The 20,961-nt window shown below is 40.1% G+C and overlaps 1 pseudogene across 1 annotated transcript; it reads left to right on the top strand.

The window, feature by feature from the left end:
* Positions 1-1,397: 1,397 nt before the first annotated feature.
* LOC308515461 (heat shock cognate 71 kDa protein-like) lies at positions 1,398-19,330 on the top strand (annotated as a pseudogene). Its single transcript has 2 exons — positions 1,398-1,567; positions 17,375-19,330. The product of its transcript is annotated as a heat shock cognate 71 kDa protein-like (transcript).
* Positions 19,331-20,961: the final 1,631 nt, after the last annotated feature.

Here is a 20,961-nt window from a genome sequence, read left to right as displayed (position 1 = left end):
ATGCATATCAGGTGAGCTATGGTAGGAAGCAAAAGAAATGTTGATCTTGAGGCATACCAATATGCAAATCATAAGGCAAGGGGCAAGAGCTTTCTAAAAGTTTCTCTCCCACATAATTATATTTGCACTTAAAAGCACAAAAATAAATTTCTGAAGGATTTGGTCACAACACCAGCGAGGAAAAGGATACCAAAAGAAAGATTAGCAATTAATTGCCAAGAAAGCTCTCTGCTAAGGCACAAAAGAGAGGGTTGAGTAGGTGAGTCATGGAGCCCTTTAATCAACATAACCAACAGATCAATACATTAGGAAATTAATGTAGAAGAAAATACTTATAAATAAAATAATTGAAAAATAAAAACTGTGAGCCCTAGCTGGTTTGGCTCAGTAGAGAAAGCTTCGGCCTGTGGACCTATAGGTGCCAGGTTCGATTCCAGTCAAGGGAACATACCTTGGTTGCAGGCTCCTCCCTGGTATGGGCCCTGGTCAGGACATGTGCAGGAGACAACCAATCAATGTGTTTCTCTCACATCGATGTTTCTCTCTGTCATTCCCTCTTTCTTCTACTCTGGCCAAAAGATCAATGGAAAAATATCCTCAGGTGAGAATTAAGCAAAATAACAACAACAACAACAACAACAACAACAACAATAATAATAATAAATTAAAATAAAAACTGAGAAAAATCTAAACTTGCTTATCCTAATAGAGATACACTGTTTTCTTGATTCTATGACACAAATAGAAGCTGCATCATCAATTTATTAATAGGCTTTTTGAGAAAAACAATGTGCATGTTTGGTTTTTGTTGTTTTACTTTAATTGAACAAAAATACCATAATCTTCTATACTAATAAAAGGGTAATATGCCCTGGACATCCGTCTTTCCTGACAAAGCTGGAGCCAGAGCGAAGCTGCCCAGGACCCAGGCCAGAGTGAAACTGCCTGGGTCCCTGGGTGAGCTGTGCCCACATCTACAGTGCCCGGGACCAGACAGCCCACAAGATCAGCCTGGCCAAGTTCACCTGGGGCAAGTGCTTCACCTCATTGTGACTAACCTGGTGGCCCAGGGTCTGGACATCCTGCTGCTGGACAACGTCATCAACTTCAGGTTTCCAGTGGAGGGCAAGCTCTTCCTGCACCCCGTGGGTTGTGTGGCTGGGCTGGCCGAAGGGCACAGCCTACTCCTTGGTGGCCCCAGATGAGGTCCTCAACCTACTGGACCTGCACTTGTTCCTGGGCCCTGTCCTCACCCTTGCCCGCTCCCACAAGGAACTCTCAGGTGCGGTTGGTGTGGACAGCATGCTAGGCCAGGTGCCACAGAGCGTAGTGGACGATGAGGACTCTGGCCTGCAGAACACTCTGGAGGTGTCACTGCAGCTGCGAACCTGGGCTGCATGGCTGACAACGCCCAGCAGCAGTATGTGTGCTGGTGGCCGGCGCCCTTGCCAGAGTTCATCAAACGAGCCAAGGTGCTGGATCTCGCAGGGCTGGGCCTGCACCCTCCTCTTCAACTCGAGCTTCAGGGAGGAGCTGCAGCAGCTGAGACTGGTGGACGCATCAAGCAGTACCACTCATGAGCGACCATCTTTAAGATCAACACCTCCAGCCAGGACCTGAGCAGCCAGGTGATGCAGCCAAGCAGCAGAAGGACTGCAAGGCCATTGCCAGCTTCCAGCAGGGCCGGCAGGAGCAGCAGGAGGGTCTGTCTGGCCCAGCCCTGAGCTGCCCAGGGCAGCAGGTGGAGCAGCCTGGGGAAGAGGAGGAGAAGGAGGAGGAGGAAGAGGAAGAGGTGGAGGAGGAGGAGAGAGAGAGAGCATGGAGGATGTCTTCACAGAGGCTGTGGGCTGGAAACGGCAGCAGCCAGGACCTGAGTGGGGAGCCAAGAGGTGGAATGAAGAGGCCTGGCTGCTGGACCATGATTGCTATGTCCCATATTAGCCCAAGGACTTCGACAGTGAAGGGGGCCTGAGGTTGGTAGGGACAGGGGCGCCGTTGAGCAGCAGGTGGCTAGTGCTGTCCTGGACCTGATAAGGGACGAGGCCCAGAACCTGACCAGGGGCCGGCAGTAGCTCAAGTGGGACCAGAAGAAGTGGTTTCTGGGACAGTCAGGACAGGAGGACAAAAAGAAGATCAAGACAGAAAGTGGTTCATACATCAGCAGCTCCTACAAGTGGGACCTCTACCAGAAGTGGAAGCAGAAACAAAAAATCGGCATACACTCAACGCCTGAGCCCCAGCGGGCCGCCAGCAGTTAGCCCTGTCAGAGGCATTATTTTGGCTGGATCCAGTCAGGGCATGTGCAGGAGTCAACCAATTGATGTGTCTTTCTCACGTCCATGTTTCTCTCTCTGTCTCTCGCCTTCCCTTCTATTCTAAAAATCAATGTAAAATGTCCTCAGGTGAGGATTAACAAAAAAACAATATGCATACATACATACATATATAAAAATACATGGATATTGGGGGACTAGAGGGCAGCATGTCCTTCTGGACAAAGCCACCATGGTGGGCCAAGGAAGAGGCAGTTAGGTGCGACCAGGCCAGCAGGGGAGGGCAGTTAGGGGCAACCAGGCCTCTGTTCCAAATATAATGTTTGACATTTTTTAACTCTTGGAATTTGTCACCCAAAGATTAGAAGAAACCTTATAGGATGGGATTAAACAGTATGGATTAATAACTGCACTGAAATTGTGTTTGTTATTAAGCAAAAAGCAACAAATTGCACATTTTTAAGGAAAGATGTCTTCATATTAAAACAGTTGTAGCTATTTCAAAAGTAGTAAATACAGACTACTTTTACTTAACCACATTTCAATAGTTTTTAAAGGTTCTAATTTTCAAGTTCTCTCAACATGAGATTGAATTTTTAAAATGTAACATTGATCTATAACTTTTGTACAACTTGCTATGTATTCTAATTCTAGCAGATTTTCTTAGTTCTTATTTCCTACCTGCAGTCTTTCTTTACACATAGTTCATTAAAAAGAAGCATGGGGATATTTTTAAGGTTGTGGGGGTGGATTACAAAAAAAAATAGGCCTGTAATATAGCTGCCTCAAAACTTGCACTAAAAAGATTATGTCATTTTGTTCACTGGATTTTGACCTAACATCATCAACTGTCTCTTCAAATGATGCAGACCTTATAGAGGCAATGAGGAACCAGTATCTAGACTCCCAAGTGTGCCCACAGATACCTCTTTTTGAGATGCTAATAAAGAGGTCATTGGTTTCTGTTTGTTTCCTGAGTTTTAAACACACACACACACACACACACACACACACACACACACACACACACCAATAGTTCAAACAAATTCCTTGTTTGAGTCTAAAGGCTTAGTCTTTGGATGAGGAAGTCTTTGCACTGACTCACTACCTGCCCTGCCTCCAGGGACCCATCTTAAAACCCTCCTGCTCTTCAGTGGTCTCCTTGCCCTGTGAGCCTGTCCTGGGGACTTTAAGAAAATTTTACCAAGCTGTTTTTCCTTTCCTTTTATAAAGGTTTTAAAAGTCAACATCTCTTTTTAATAGCAATTTAACATTCAGGCTATTTTGAAGCCTACATAATCTGAGACTCCACAAATAAAGGTTCTTATAGCACTTTCACCCACGTGGTCCATATGGTATATTTTGGATAAGCAAAATGTTAAATATAAGTTTTAATAAATGCAGTAGGCTAAATGAAATCAAGAAATGTGAGATTTGCATTTTTCTGTTTAACCATGATTTTTGCCTCACTGTCCCAAATGAAGACAGACAATCTTGAGCATGTATGTGTTGGGGAGGGGGGGCACAGGGAGGGAGAGGGGACAGGAGTCAGGGGAAGGGGGACAATCAGTCTGCTTATTTCTTTTACCACTTTGTAGATAAATATTTTAAGTTTCAACTCTACTATTTCATTTGTAGTTTGCTTTTTCTTCATTTAGATTTTTAATCATCTCTTTTTTCTCTTTGTTCATAGACTCATAACATGGTTCAAATATGCAGAGATGAAGTAGGGAAATAATGTTCCTGGATAGTGACTATCAGGTATGTTTGCAGAAGGCAGAGACCAGACTTGCCTTGGACTCATGATTCATGTGATGTGAGTTACCATCTGGATGACTGTGGTGGTTTGCTGTGTGATTCAAGAATACAAATATGATTGTGTAGTGAAAAGAAAAGTTAAAAAGAAATATATCTTTGTTATTTGATTTCAAGCATATTCATAAAGAGCCTTCAACACTGACAAAAGAGCAACACTCAGGCACTCTATTTGTCAAGTAACATCAAACATCTGGATGAAAACTGACAAAGAAGAATCAAGCAAATTATCTATCATTGAATAGTATGAAGTGAAGCACTCAGGTCTTTGGAAACATCAAACAGTCTTTTGATGAATGTATCTCTCTTTGAAACTAAAATTCTATGAAGACTGCTTTGTGTTTTTACATAAAAATAATAGTGCCTATGACACAGAAGGACACAGAATTAGAGAGAAATTGAAGAACACTGGAAAAGCTGTCCCCAGGCCTGGCATATCCTCTGGCAGAGAAGACAGGAAATGGTGAGATTCTATAAGAGGTAATTCTTGGGAAATGGAATAACATGCACCACTATAGAGAGACTAGCAGCTAACTTTACTGAGGGCTTGTTGGTATATAGTTGTTCATAGTATTTTCTTACAATCTTTTATACTTCTGTGGTGTCCAACAAGCAAGACAATGTGGATAAAATGGACAAATTCCTAGAAAAATACAATCTTCCAAAACTGAATAAGGAAGGATCAGAAAACCTGAATAGGCCAATAATAACTATTAAAAAAAATTGGAGCAGTTATAAAAAAAAAAAATCCCAACACAAAAAAAAGCCCTGGTCCAGATGGCTTCACAGGGAGTTGTATCAAACATTCAAAAAAGAACTAACAACTATCCTCCTCAAACTATTCCAAAAAAATCCAAGGGGAAGGAATGCTTCCAACCACTTTTTATGAAGCCAGCATTAGCCTAATTCCAAAACCAGATGAAGACACTACAAAGAAAGAGAATTACAGACCATTATTCCTAGTGAACATAGATACTAATATTCTCAACAAAATGTTAGCAAATCAAATCGAGCAATACATTAAAAAGATCATACACCATGACCAAGTGGGATTTATTCTGGGGATGTAAGGCTATTGCAATATCACAAATCAATAAACATGATGCATTGTATAAACAAATTGGAAGACAAAAATCACATAATCACAACAATAAATGCAGAAAAAGCATTGGACAAAATCCAACACCTATTTTTCCCCTTTACTGATTAAGATATTACAAATGTGTCCTTATCCCCCCAATGTCCCCTCATCCCCCCAAACCTGCCTTCACCCTCACCCCCTGTTGTCTACATCCATCACTTATGCTTATATGCATGCATACAAGTCCTTTGGTTGATCTCTCCCCCTCACCCCTCCCCTCCCCCACCTTCCCTCTGAGCTTTGAGCATCTGATCGATGCTTCTCTGTCTCTACATCTGTTTTTGTTCATCAGTTTATGTTGTTCATTATAATCCACAAATGAGTGAGAGCATGTGATATTTATCTTTCTCTGACTGACTTATTTCACTTAGCATAATGCTCTCCAGCTCTACCCATGCTGTTGAAAATGGTAGGAGTTCCTTCATTTTTACAGCAGTGAAAATATTCTCAAAGTCACTAATCATCCGAGAGATGCAAATCAAAATGACAATGAGGTACCATCTCACACCTGTCAGAATGGCTATCATCAACAAACAAACACCCATTTTTGATAAAAACGTCAGCAAAGTGGGAATAGAGGGATCATACCTCAACATAATAAAGGCCATATATGACAAACCTACAGCCAACATCATACTCAATGGGCAAAAACTAAAACATTTCCCCTAAGGATAGGAACAACACAGGTATGTCTGCTTTCACCACTCTTATTCAACATAGTACTGAAAATGCTAGCCACAGCGATCAGACAAGAAGAAAACACAAAAGGCATCCAAATTAGAAAGGAGGAAGTAAACTCACATTATTTGCAGGTGACCTGATATTGTACATAGAAAAACCCACTAGATTTAATAAATGAATTCTGGCAATGTAGCAGGATACAAAACTAACACCCAGAAATTGATGGCATTTTTGTACACCAATAATGAATTCTCAGAAAGAGAAACTAAGCAAAAAATCCCATTTACCATTGCAAAGTTCTTTATTTTACCTTCATTTTTGAATGATAGTCTTGCTGGGTAGATTAGTCTCAGATTCAGTCCTTTGGTTTTCATTACTTTGTATACCTGCAACCATGGCCACTTTACTTGTGAGTTCACTGAGCAATGACAAGAGTACCCTGGGAAAAAGGCTAACTATTCTGTCCATTTGATTATTAAAATCCTCCTCTTCTGTGGTCACCATTTAGTGAGCACTCTCATGGAACACAGATATTTTCACACTTTTTTTTTTACCCATTCAGAGAAGTCTACCCACATAAATCTTTCCCAGATTTCTTTGCTGTCTATTTTCCAAGCATGTTCTTTCCAAATCTTGACCATCCAGTAAAACCACAAACCACAGCCCCCGAATCGATTTATAATCACATGTCTGGCCATTTCTCCTTCCAGGCAAAGTGAACAACCAGGTGTACTGCTCAAAATTCTGCCCACTGGGATGATTTCTCTTCACCATTGGATGGTGCTTGTATGCCATCCAGAGCCATCCATAAACTAGGCCCAAGTCTCCCTTCCTTTCATAACTGATCATAGGGGCTTGCCATGAGGTTAAAGGTGCAGCCTAGAAAAGAGAAGGCAGTGTGTGAGAGAAGGCCACAGTGAGGACCATAAGCATCTAGGTCACTTTTCTTGTAACTTACTTGTGCCTTGGGGCCTACTTGGACCCAATCATACATATACCACTTCCATTTGGTGATGGAGTGCTGTTCAGCCCACCCAACTTTATAGTTTGGTGGGTCAGGTAACACCCAGTTCATGAGAGACAGCTCAGGTTACATGGTAACCAATGGTTAAGTGTTCAGTCTCTACTAAAGCCCAGTAACAGGCCAGAACTGATTCTCTAAAGAACAGTATTTATCTTCAGGGAATGACAGAACATTGCCCCCTGATCCTAAAGGCTGACTCTGCAATTCACTTGTAAGGCCTGCCAAAGGGTCTAGTGTATCCTTATCTGCCAACACTTCAAACAACACTTATCTGCTGAATACTATGGCCCAATGTTTAAGGTAGCCTGAATATGTTGAAGAGCCTTTTCTTGTTGTGGATCCCAGCTGAAATCAAACTGCACCTGATGGGTCTTAATGACAAGGATGAAAAAAATGGCATTTTCCAGATCAATAGCTGCATATCAGATACCATTAAATGTGTTAATTTGCTCAAACAATGAAACCACATCTAGTACAGAAACTGCAATTAAAGATAATACCTAGTTAAACTTATAGTAACCCACTGTCATTCTCCAAGATCCAACTGTTTTCTGCATAGAACAAATCACTAATTAGAATGGGAATGTGGTGGGAATGCCACACCTGCATTTTTCAAGTCCTTGATGGTGAAAATAATCTCTGCAATCCCTACAGGAACGTGATATTGCTTTTTGAATTAATATTTTTCTAGGTAGAGGCACTTACAGTGGCTTCAACTTCGCCTTTCCCACCATAATAAGCCTGACTCTAAAGGTTAGGAAACCAATGTGGGGATTCTGCCAAGCTGCTGAGTATGTCTATTCCAATTATTCCTTTCACAACTAGGGAAATAATCACAGGATGTGTTCAGGGACACACTAAACCTACTTTGAGATGGACCTAAGCTAAAACTTCATTGATCACCTGACCTCCATAAGTCCCTACTCTACTGGTGAACCACAGTGACATGCTGGGTCTCCTTGAACTGGGGACAACTCAGAGACAGTATCCAATTGTCCCTAAAGGTTTTAATTATTTATTTTTGCCCAGTATACATTTATCCCAGTAAAAAGCTATTGGTCCTTGTGAGGAAGGCTGTGAAAAAGATTTATAGTATAAATTTTCAGTATTGTATCAGGGTCTTCCTCAAGGAAATTGCCTCTTTTTCTTTTTACTCTTCATTCAAGGATATGTTTTTATTGATTTTAGAGAGAGGGGAAGGGAGAGAGATGGGAGGAAGCATTGATGTGAGAGAGAAACATCAATCAGTTGCCTTCCTTATGCCCTGAACCAAGGAGTGAACCTGCAATATAGTTATGTGCCCTGACTGAAAATCTAACCCACAACCTTTTGGTGTATAAAACAATGCTCCAACCAACTGAGCCACTGGGTCAGGATGGATTGCCTATTCTTTTTTTTTCTTTTTCTTTAATTGATTTTTTTACAGAGAGGAAGGGAGAGGGATAGAGCGTTAGAAACATCGATGAGAAACATTGATCAGCTGCCTCCTGCACACTCCCCACTGGAGACGTGCCCACAACCAAGGTACATGCTCTTGACCAGAATCAAACCTGGGACCCTTGAGTCCGCAGGCCGACGCTCTAACCACTGAGCAAAACTGGTTAGGGCGGAATGCCTATTCTTTATTCAAGAAGTTCTAGATCTGAGAATTGGTCCAAATTCATTGAGAAGCTGTGACTCTCAGTTTCTGTGATTCAGATTAGATTTTTTTACTTGACCTAGAACTTTTCTGCTTGTACAGCTCAAGTAATAATTTAGTAGGCTTTCTATCTATTTCACATCTAGAAGCACTCTCACCAACTAGCCAATGCTGTAGATCTAGGAGTCAGACTAACTGACTCTGTGCCTACCTCACCTCTTGTGACTGAGTACTGCTTTACGTTTCCCAATTCAGTGATAGCAGATTCTATGGGAAGGCCTGACCTGCAGAGAACCACTGTGGAGCTCCTCAAGGGTGATATATTTTCCCTAACAAATTTATTTCTCATAGTTGTAATGAAAGGTGTGTTTTATGGAGACTAAATGTAATGAATAGGTCCTAAATGACAAGTTCATCCTAACATTCCAAATTCCCTAAGCTTTTGAATGCCATCGTCTACAATAAACCAAAGCAGGTCCAGCATTTCCATTTTGCTCACTATAGGCCACCTTTTGATTCATGTTTAGCCAACCAATCACGCAAACTACTAGAGCCTCTTCTAACCCCTCAAGCTACCATATTGAAAGGAGAATCACATGGAAAGTCTCTACAGTTTTCTTAATCAGTGCAGGCTTAATTCCACCTGATAGAGATGGAAAGGCTGCTTCTACTGGCAAAGAAGGTTCATCAGAATTTAGGGACTCCATGTCCACAGCTTTATCAAGATCTACCCACACATACCCATTCCAACTTTTAGGATACCATTTCTTCCCAACCAGTGCCCTCACTTAAACTGTATATAACCTTCAAGGCTTTGTAGCTCAGCAACTTACAGGATGAGCTTCTGGGTTTGGTTTTCAGCAATCTCTGTATGGTGATTATAGGAAACGGAAGACACGGAAGCCCTTAGGTCATTTATGTGGAACTTGAGATAGGAATTCAACTCCCTGAGCTTACTCTTTTCTTTCCCCACTTTGTCCAACACCATTAGGAGCAACCAGCCAATATTATTATACCCATTAGTTTGACACAAGCTTGTTTGAAAGTAATAAGAAACTTTACTTCTTATACTGTTTGATTAGGACTATTCAGTGGTAATATTTTGAGTATTTCTATTTCGAGATCATGCAATAGACTATATGTGATCCCTTTACTACTGGCAATTGAGTCTATAGAACTTTTAAATATAATTAAATTATATTTCCAGGAACCCCAGAATAAAGTCTGAAGATTTATCCTTAAGATTCTGTTCCTTTAGAATCACCTTTAGTACCAAAATCAGTATAAGTCCAGTTTTTTTCAAGAAACAAAATCAATAGGATGTGTGTAATAGTGATATCCAGAGTGTATATGGAGATTTATTACACGAAATTGGTTCATGCAATTATGGAGGCTGGCAGGTCCAAATTTTCAGTGTGGGCTGGCGGATGAAAGACCCAGGAGAGCCAAGGTGCAGTTCAGTCTGAAGGCCATCTTCTGCAAGGTTTCCTCCTCTCTCTGGGGAGGCCAGTCTTTTTGTTCTATTCAGATCTTCAGTGATTGGATGAGGGCCCATCCATAATATAGGGGACAATCTACTTATTCAAAGTTCACAAATTTAAATGTTAATCTCATCCCCAAAACACCCTCTAAGTTGATACATAAAATTAAGTGTCACATCTGGGGAACTTTACAAAATACTGATGCTTAAGTCTTATCCTCAGTGGTTTCATTTCATTGGTTTAAATGAGTTCTGAGCATCCAGATATTTAAAAGTCTCTCCAGTGATGCTATTGTGCTGCTAAAGTTAAGGACCTCTTGATTAGATCAATTGATATTTACATCCTTGGGACTGGAGATGGGTCCTGGAAGCACAGGACCTCCTAATGCCTGAACAAAATTGAGATTAGTAAGAAATAAGCAGGTATCAGTACCACAGCATCTAGATTGAGATTAAGAATTTACCATCTCTGCCACAGGTTTTGAAAATAAATTCTGTTTCTAATTGATTTTATTACTCATTAATATCTTCTATCATCCTTATTTTATATGGCTATTTAAATTAATTAAAATACATAAAATTAAATATTCAGTTTCTTAATCAAACTAGCTTCTTTTTAAGTACTCAGTATGACATGTGGCTAGTAACTAGTGTGTCAGACAGTGGACATATAAGATATCTCATCTTTGCAGAGTTTTTGGGCAGCTCTGATATAGCACTGTTTAGTAGTCTCTGTGCCAAAACTGAAGCGAGAGATAAAAACACACTATTGCCCTAAGGATTTCAAGATGGTAGCAAATTAAGTGGAAGCTACAATGACATTATCCCAAGGTGAAACTGGAATTACAACTAAAATATAGCAATATTATCCTGAATAACCAACTGAAGACTAGCTGGAGAGAACCCTCAACCAAGGATGTAAGGTGGAGAGCACATAGAGACTAGGAGGAACTTCAGAGGTGCAAAAGGGATGCTGGGGCTCCCACAGGCAGCAGATGAAGTTACAGAGTGATATCTCAGTTGTAGGTGGGTCCCACTGAGAACGCTGGGTTCTCAACCCTGAGTGGGTCTCCTCAGCCCAGAGCACCAGAACTGAGAAAGGTGCCCACAAAACATCTGGCTCTAAAAAGCAGCAGGGTATCTGTCTGCCAGAGAGAGATGTCTAGAAATGCAGGCACAATCTTAAAGAGCCAACACACAAAATTTCATGTTCAGCCACTCACCTTGGTCTTGAGCAGAGGGAGAGCAGAGTGGACTAGAGCTGTGTAAGGAGATTCCAGGGTTGGTGGCTCTGGGGATAGAGCTCAGAGGGCAGCCACATGATTTCCTATGCTGAGTCATTCCCTCATGCTGCAGAAGACATCTTTCTCAAGCAGAGCTTCACTAGCCAGGCAGCTTTTACCTGGGGAGATAGCAATTGTGCCAGTCATTGGAAAACCTCTCGCTCCACCCTATGGAGTTTACACCTTGCTATGGTCTACAGCCTGAGGCTCACTAAGAGACAGAATGGCAATCAGCCTGCAGGCAGAGATGGATCTCTATATATTTTGAATCTTTGCCTGATCTGCTTCTGGGCCTGGGAATATAAAAAAACAGACTTTGAGGTAAATCTTAGTCTTTTCCAAAGGCACCCAGCTCCAACAAAGGAAGTCACAAGTTGTGGATCACTGATAGCTCCAAACAGGGCACTCAGAGCCAGTCTGACTATGTCCTGCACTATAGACCTTCCAAAAAGACTGAGTCATAGTAGATCTACATAATACATAGAAACAAACCCAAATAGGCAGCCAAAAACAAGCCCCAAATGAACAAAAAGAGAATTCTCCAGAAGAAGAGCTAACTGAAATGGAGATAAGCAATTTATCAGTTATAGAGCTCAGAGTAATGAATACAAGGATGCTCAAAAGCATGAGAAAAGTTATAGAAACTATGAAAAATGACTGGTAAGGAATGAAGAATGACATAGCAGTAATAAAGAATACATTGGAAGGAATAAACAGCAGATTAGAGGAAGCTGAGGATTGGATGAGTGAATTAGAAGACAAGATAGAAAATATCATTGAATCAGAGACACCCCCCCCAAAAAAAAACACAAACAAGAGGACATTTGGGACATGAAATATAACAATATTCATATCATAGGACTGCCAGAAGGTGAAGAAACTGAGCAAGGGCTAGAGATCCTGTTTTTGAAGAAATAATGGCAGAAAACTTCCCAAACTTAGGAAGGAAAAAGTCACATAAGTTCAGGAGGCACAGAGAGTCCCATGCAAGAAGAATCCAAACAGGACAGTGCCCAGGGACATCATAATTAAAATGCCAAATATTAAAGATAAAGAGAGAATCATACAGGCAGCAAGACAAAAGTAATGTGTTTCCTACAAGGGACCTCCAAACAGGCTGTTAGCTGATTTCTCAAAAGAAACACCAAAGACCACAAGGGGATGGCATAAAGTATTCAAGATAATGAAAAGCAAGGATCTGAAACCAAGACTACTCTATCCATCTATCATTCTAAATAGATGTGGAAATAAAGAGCTTCCGAGAAAAAACAAAAAGGCTAAAGAAGTGCTGAAACTGCTTTGGCTCAGTGGATAGAGCATCGGCCTGCAGACTGAAAGGTCCCAGGTTCAATTCTGGTCAAGGGCATGTACCTCCAGTAGGGGATGTGCAGGAGGCAGCTGATCTATGTTTCTCTCTCATCGATGTTTCTGGCTCTCTGTCTCTCTCCCTTCCTATCTGTGGAAAATCAATAAAATATATTTTTTAAAAAATAAAAAAGCTAAAGAAGTGTATCAACACCAAACAAGAATTGCAAGAAATGTTAAAGGGACTGCTGTAATAGGAAGAATATATATATATATATATATATATATATATATATATATATCTAAAAATAGACAAACATGGTAATTGACCGCATCTTCACTACGCCTCCCATTGGCTAATCAGTGTGATATGCAAATTAACCACTAACAAAGATGGCAGCTAATTTGCATATACCGGCTGGGAGCAAAGACTGAAGACATCGTAGAGGGAAGTCAAGCAATGGAGCCTAGGTAGCAGAGATGGGCGGGAGAGAAGTGGCAGAGAAGGCCGGGGTAAGAGCTGCAGAGAAGGGCGGGGTAGGAGCCGCAGAGATGGGAGCGAAGCCCTATTCTTACAGGAATCCTCCTGCAATGGGCCTCTAATATATGAGAAGGGCGGGGTAGGAGCCAGAGAGAGAGAGAGAGAGAGAGAGAGAGAGAGAGAGAGAGAGAGAGAGAAACATAGGCATAAAGAATAAAAATGGCAAAAATAAGTACCTATCAATGATAACATCAATGTAAATGGATTAAATGCTCCAATAAAAAGGCATAGGGTAACTGAATGCATAAGAAAACTTGATGCCTACCAGAGACCCACCTTAGAACAAAAGACTCACACAGGATGAGAGTAAAGGAATGGAAAAGAATTGTCCATGAAATTGGAAATAGAAAAAAGACACTGGGGTGGCAATACTCATATCAGATAAAATAGACTTCAAAATAAAGGCTAATAAAAGAGAAAATCAAGATCACTACATAACATTAGAGGGACCAATCCAACAAGAGGATAAAACACAGGTAAATGTGTATATACCCATTATAGGACCACCTAAATATATAAAAAAATCTTCTGGAGGATTTTGAGGGAGAGATCGACAGCAATACAGTCATAGTAGGTGACTTTAACAAACCACTGACTTCACTGGATAGACCATCCAAGAAAAAAAAAAAAAGTCAACAACAAAGAAACAGTCTCAATAACACAGTAAATCAGATGGATTTAACTGACAGCGAACATTTCACCACAAAGCATCAGAATATACATTCTTCTCAAATGCATATTCTCAAAGATAGATGACATGTTAGAATGCAAAAAGAAATAATGTCAGAAAACTTCCCTGAGGTGGGAAAGAAAAAAGTCACACAAGCACAGAGAGTCACAAACAAGATGAACCTGAAAAGACACACACCAAGACCTGTCATAATTATGACAGCAAATGATCAGGACAAAGAGAAAATCTTAAAGGCTGCAAGAGAGAGACAGAAAGTTACGTACAAGGGATCTCCCATTAGATTATCAAATGATTTCTCAACAGAAATACATCAGGCCAGAAAAGAACGGAAGGAAATTTACAAAGTGATTCAAAGCAAGGGACTGAATCCAAGAATACTCTATCCAGCGAGGCTATAATTCAAAATTGAAGGGGAAATATAGAGCTTCACAGACAAAAAAAGGCTAAGGAAGTTTATCACCAACAACCTAGCAATGTAAGAAATGTTAAAGGGATTGGTGTAAAAAGAAAAAAGGTAAGAAGGAAAGCAGGCACAAAAAATAAAAATGGCTACAAACAAGTACCTTTCAATAATAACTTTAAATGTAAATGGACTAAATGCTTAAATCAAAAGAGATTGAGTAGCTGAATGGAAAAAAAAAATGACCCATATATATGCTGTCTACAAGAGACCCACCTCAGAACAAGGGACTCACACAGACTGAAAGTGAAGAAATGGAAAAATATCTTTCAGGAAAATAGAAATGAAAAAAAACAAAAGCTGGGGTAGCAATACTTATATCTGATGAAATAGAGAGAGGACCCAAATAAATAAAATCAGAAATGAAAGGGGCGGAATAACAACAGACCTCACAGAAATACAAAGATTGTTTAAAAAAATACTATGGACACCTCTATTCTAACAAACTAGACAACCTGGAGGAAATGGACATATTCCTAAAAAAAAAAAATACATCCTTCCAAAACTCAATGAGAAAGATTCTAAAAATCTCAATAGGCCAATAACTATGGAAGAAATTGTAGCAGTCATCAAAAAGCTTCCAGCAAACAAAAGCCCAGGACTAGACAGCTTCACATGGGAGTTTTACCAAACATTCAAGGAAGAACTAAAACTTATCCTCCTCAGACTATTCCAAAAAATTCAAGAGGAAGGAACACTTCCAAGCTCATTCTATGAAGACAGCATTGCCCTAATACCAAAACAAGGTAAAGACAACACAATGAAAGATAATTACAGGCCAATATCCCTCATGAACATAGATGCCAAAATCCTCAACAAAATCTTAGCAAATCAGATCCAGCAGTACATCAGAGAGGTCATACACCATGACCAAGTAGGATTTATCCCAGGGATGCAAGGATGGTACAATATCCGCAAATCAATAAACATGATACATCACATAAACAAATTGAAAGAAAAAAACTACATAGTCATATCAATTGACTCAGAAAAAGCATTTGACAAAATCCAATACCCTTTCTTGATAAAAACTCTCAGCAAGGTGGGAATAGAAGTATCATATCTCAACATAATAAAAGCAATATATGGCAAACCCACCACCAACATCATACTGAATGGGCAAAAACTGAAACCATTTTCCCTAAGAACAGGAACAAGTCAGGGATACCCACTCTCACCACTCCTGTTCAACATAGTACTGGAAATACTAGCCATTGTGATCTGACAAGAAGAAGAAATAAAAGGATCCAAATTGGAAAAGAAGTAAAACTGTCCTTATTCACAGATGACATGATACTGTACATAGAAAACCCTAAAGACTCTATCAAAAAATTATTAGACTTAATAAATGAATTTGGCAATGTAACAAGATACAAAATCAATGCTAAGAAATCTATGGCATTTCTATACACCAATAATGAACTTACAGAAAAAGACTAAAAAAGCAATCCCATTTACCATCGTACCAAAAAAATTAAAATACCTAGGAATAAACTTAACTAAAGAGGTAAAAGATCTATACACGGAAAACTACAGGACACTGAAAACAGAGATAGAGGAAGATATAAACACATGGAAGAATACACCATGCTCATGGATTGGTAGAATCAACATCATCAAAATGTCCATACTACCCAAAGCAATCTATAGATTCAATGCACTCCCCATTAAAATACCAATGGCATATTTCACAGACCCAGAACGAACTTTCCAAAAATTTATCTGGAATAAAAAAGGACTCTGCAGAAATCCTGAGAAAGAAGAACAAAGTAGGTGGGATCCCAAAACCAGATATCAAGCTGTATTACAAAGCCACTGTTCTCAAAACAGTCTGGCACTGGCACAAGAACAGACATATAGATCAATGGAATAGACTAGAGAACACAGAAATTGACCCAAACCACTATGTTCAATTAATATTCAACAAAGGAGGCATGAACATACAATGGAGTCAAGACAGTCTCTTCAATATATGTGTTGGGAAAATTGGGCAGATAGATGCAAAAAAACAAATGGAACTAGACCACCACCTTACACCATACACAAAAATGAACTCAAAATGGATAAAGGACTTAATAAGATGAGAGACCATAAAAATCATAGAAGAATCCATAGGCAGCAAAATATCTGATATATTTTGTAGCAATATCTTTACTGATACAGCTCCTAGGGCAATGGAAACTAAGGAGAAAATAAATAAATGGGACTGCATCAAAATAAAAAGCACAGCAAAAGAAACCATCAACAAAACAACAAGAAAGCCCACTGCATGGGAACACATATTTGTCAATGTTATATCTGATAAGGTCCTAATGTCCAAAATTTACAGGGAACTCATACATCTTAACAAAGAGAAGATTTAAAAAAAAAATCCAATCAAAAAATAGGCAAAGGACTTAAATAGACACCTTTCAAAAGTTGATATACAGAAGGCTGAGAGACATATGAAAACATGCTCTAAGTTGCTAATCATCTGAGATATGCAAATCAAAATGACAATTAGATAGCATCTCACACCTGTCAGAATAGCTGTCATCAACAAATCAACAAACGACAAGTGCTGGCAAGGATGTGGAGAAACAGGAACACTCATGCACTGCTGGTGGGAATGCAGACTGCTGCAGCCAAGGTGGAAAATGGAATAGAGTTTCCTCAAAAATTGAAAGTGGAACTCTCATTTGACCCAGTAATCCCACTTCTAGGAATATATCCCAAGAAAATAGAAACACCAATCAGAAAGAACATATGCACCCCTATGTTCATAGCAGCACAATTTATAATAGCTAAGATTTGGAAACAGCTTATGTGCCCATCAGCAGATGAATGGATTAAAAAGCTGTGGTACATCTACACAATGGAATACTACACTGCTGTTAAAAAGAAAGAATTCTTACCATTTGCAACAGCATGGATGGACCTGGAGAGCCAGTCAGAGAAAGACTAGTATCACATGATGTCAAGCATATGTGGAACCAAATAATCAAAATAAAATGATGAACTCATTGAACACAGGGACACCAGTTCTGGTCCATCTGTGCCAGACGAACGCGCACACCAGTAACCATACCTAAGGGACCTGCAGTTGGCATTGATCTTGGCATCACCTACTCTTGTATGGGTGTATTCTGGCATGGAAAAGTGGAAATAATTGCCAATGTTCAGGGAAACCGAACCACCCTGAGTTATGTTGCCTTTACTGATACTGAGAGATTTATCAGTGATGCTGCAAAGAATCAAGTAGCAATGAATCCTACCAACATGGTCTTTGATGCTAAGTGCTTGATCGGATGTAGATTTGATGATGCTGTTGTCCAGTCTGACATGAAGCATTGGCCTTTCATGGTGGTGAATGATGCTGGCAGACCCAAGGTCCAAGTAGAATACAAGGGAGAGACAAAAAGCTTTTATCCAGAAGAGGTGTCATCCATGGTTTTGACAAAGATGAAGAAAATCGCAGTAGCCTACTTTGGAAAGACTGTTACCAATGCTATTGTCACAGTACCTGATTACTTCAATGAATGTCAGCGTCAGGCCACCAAAGATGCTAGAACTATTGCTGGTCTCAATGTACTTAGAATCATTAATGAGCCAACTGTTGCTGCTATTGCTTACGGTTTAGACAAAAAGTTTGGAGCTGAAAGAAACGTGCTGATCTTTAACTTGGAAGGTGGCACTTTTGATGTGTCAATCCTCATAATTGAAGATGGAATCTTTGAGGTCAAATCTACAGCTGGGGACACCCACTAGGTGGAGAAGACTTCGACAACCGAATGGTCAACCATTTCATTGCAGAGTTCAAACACAAGCATAAGAAGGGTATCAGTGAGAACAAGAGGGCTGTCCATTGCCTTCGTACTGCTTGTGAACGTACTAAGCGTATGCTCTCTTCCAGCACCCAGGGCAGTATTGATATTGATTTGCTCTATGAAGGAATCAACTTCTATACCTCTATCACCCATGCCCGATTTGAAGAATTGAATGCTGACCTTTTCTGTGGCACCCTGGACCCTGTAGAGAAAGCCCTTCAGGATGCCACACTTGACAAGTCCCAGATCCATGATATTGTCCTGGTGGGTGGCTCTATTCGTATCCCCAAGATTCAGAAATGCCTACAAGACTTCTTCAGTGGAAAAGAGTTGAATAAGAGCATCAGCCCTGATGAGACTGTTGCTTATGGTGCAGCTGTCCAGGCAGCCGTTCTCTCTGGAGACCAATCTAAAAATGTCCAAGATCTGCTGCTGGATGTCACACCTGTTTCCCTTGGCATTGAAAAGGCTGGCGGCGTCATGAAGGTCCTGATCAAGCGCAACACCACCCTCCCCACCAAGCAGATGCAGACCTTCACCACCTACTCCAACAATCAGCCAGGCGTGCTCATCCAGGTTTATGAAGGTGAGTGTGCCATGACCAAGGATAACAACCTGTTTGGCAAGTTTGAACTCACAGGCATACCTCCTGCACCTCGTGGTGTTCCTCAGATTGAAGTCACATTTGATATTGATGCCAATGGCATCCTCAATGTCTGCTGTGGATAAGAGTACAGAAAAAGAGAACAAGATTACCATCACTAACGACAAGGGTCATCTAAGCAAGGAAGACATTGAGCGCATGGTCCAAAAAGCTGAGAAGTACAAAGCTGAAGGTGAGAAGTAGCAGGACAAGGTGTCTTCCAAGAATTCACTTGAGTCCTATGCATTCAACATGAAAGCAACTGTTGAAGACGAAAAACTTCAAGGCAAGATCAATGATGAGGACGAACAGAAGATTCTTGACAAGAGCAATGAAATCATCAACTGCCTTGAGAAGAACCAGATTGCAGAAAAGGAAGAATTTGAACATCAGCAGAAAAAGTTGGAAAAAGTCTGCAACCCCATCATTACCAAGCTGTACCAGAGTGCAGGAGGCATGCCCGGAGGAATGCCTGGGGGCTTCCCTGGTGGCGAGCTCCTCCGTCTGGCAGTGCCTCCTCTGGGCCCACCATTGAAGAGGTTGATTAAGCCAGCTTTGAGCATAGATCTAGCATTGTTCCACACAAAATATTGAAGGACCCAAATCTGTAGCAAATTCCATGGCAGTTTTAAAAGTTGAGCTGCTGTATAGCAAATAACTGGGCATTCTTGATACTTGAACATGGACTATGCACAGGGAAAGGAAAAATAATGCACTTTATAACTGCATTGTAAAGTGAAAAATGCAGCATCTTAAATAAAACTATTTAAAATTGGCACCATAAAAAAATAAACTGATGAAAAAAATAAATCCAGAGGCATAGAAGAATGGAATAGACTGACGAATTTCAGAAGGTGGGGGTGAGGTGGGGTGGGGTGGTGTGGAGAGATTAACCTGGAAAATTATAACCCATGAACAAAGACAATAGTATGATGAAGGCCTGGGAAGGGCAGGTGCCTGCTGGAGAAAAAACGACAACAAAAAGAAAAACAACAAAGGGGACAATCATAATAATTTCAACAATAAAGATAAATTAAAAACAAACAAAAAATTAAAATGTGTTTGCGTTTCTGACATAACATCCATTTTATTTTAATTTTAATCTTGTGTAATGCCTCTTTTAAAAGAAGATATGCTACAATGGTCCCTAAGAAGATGTGTCCAAGTGCTAACCCGCAGAACCTGTGAATGTGGCCTTATTTGCAGATGTAATTAAGGACCTCAAAATGAGTTCATCCTTGATTGTCAGGGTGGGCCCAGAAGCCTGTGACCAGTGTCACTGATGGGAGGTGCACAGAGAGGGCTGTGTGAAGACAAAGCAGAGATTGGAGAGATTTAGCCTTAAACCAAGAGCACCTGGATCCACCAGGAGCTGAAAGAGTTAAGGGAAGAGCCAAGCCTTTGGCCCTACTAACACCTTGATTTCACAGGTCTCACTTCCGTAACTGACAAGTAACAAATTTCATATTGTAAGTCACTGTGATTGTGGTAATTTGTTACAGCAGCATTAGGAATCTAATACAAATGCTAGAGAAAAACAGTTTGCTGAAGCATTCAATACTTTACTATAGGAGATATATACCTAAAACCAATTTCTTGTTTGCATTAATTCTTGCTCTGACATTAAAGAATACTAAACAATACTTGGTTTTTCCTTCAAGCTCTTATGTCAAAAACAATCTCATTATTGACTGCCATTAGAGGTGGCAGAGAAAGACAGTTTTAAAAGGAATCTTTATCTTCAAATAAATTTCAAATTCTTATGGGGGTGGAATGTTTCTAACCATGTGATTATTTTGACAAGCACACTTAAGGCATTTAAAGGAGTTTTTATTTTTAGTTCCATATATTTACATTTCAGGCCAAGATAAAACATGAAGAAAGGGTAAAATTGCTATTATCCTTCAAGAAATAGAGGACACATTCTCCTCCATACATTTAAATTGGTTTCTTCATATTTTACATTGTTCTAAAGCTTGCAGCAACCAAGGAACAGAAACAGCACTTCCCTCCTATAAAACATCACGGAGTCCCCAACAAGGAAAGCATCCTATGTGATTGTAGGAAAATTAAACAATTATACTTTCAATTGATCCTTACAATGTCCCAGTGTGGTAGTTCAATATTATCTCCAATCTCTTGACAGATGAAGAGCCAAGGTGTTAAATTATTTTCCCCA

Source organism: Myotis nattereri (genome assembly GCF_964212035.1).
Source record: "Myotis nattereri genome assembly, chromosome: 3".
Classification (NCBI taxonomy): Eukaryota; Metazoa; Chordata; class Mammalia; order Chiroptera; family Vespertilionidae; genus Myotis; species Myotis nattereri.
Note: the sequence above shows the minus strand (reverse complement) of the source record. Positions and strands in the feature narration are given on the sequence as shown.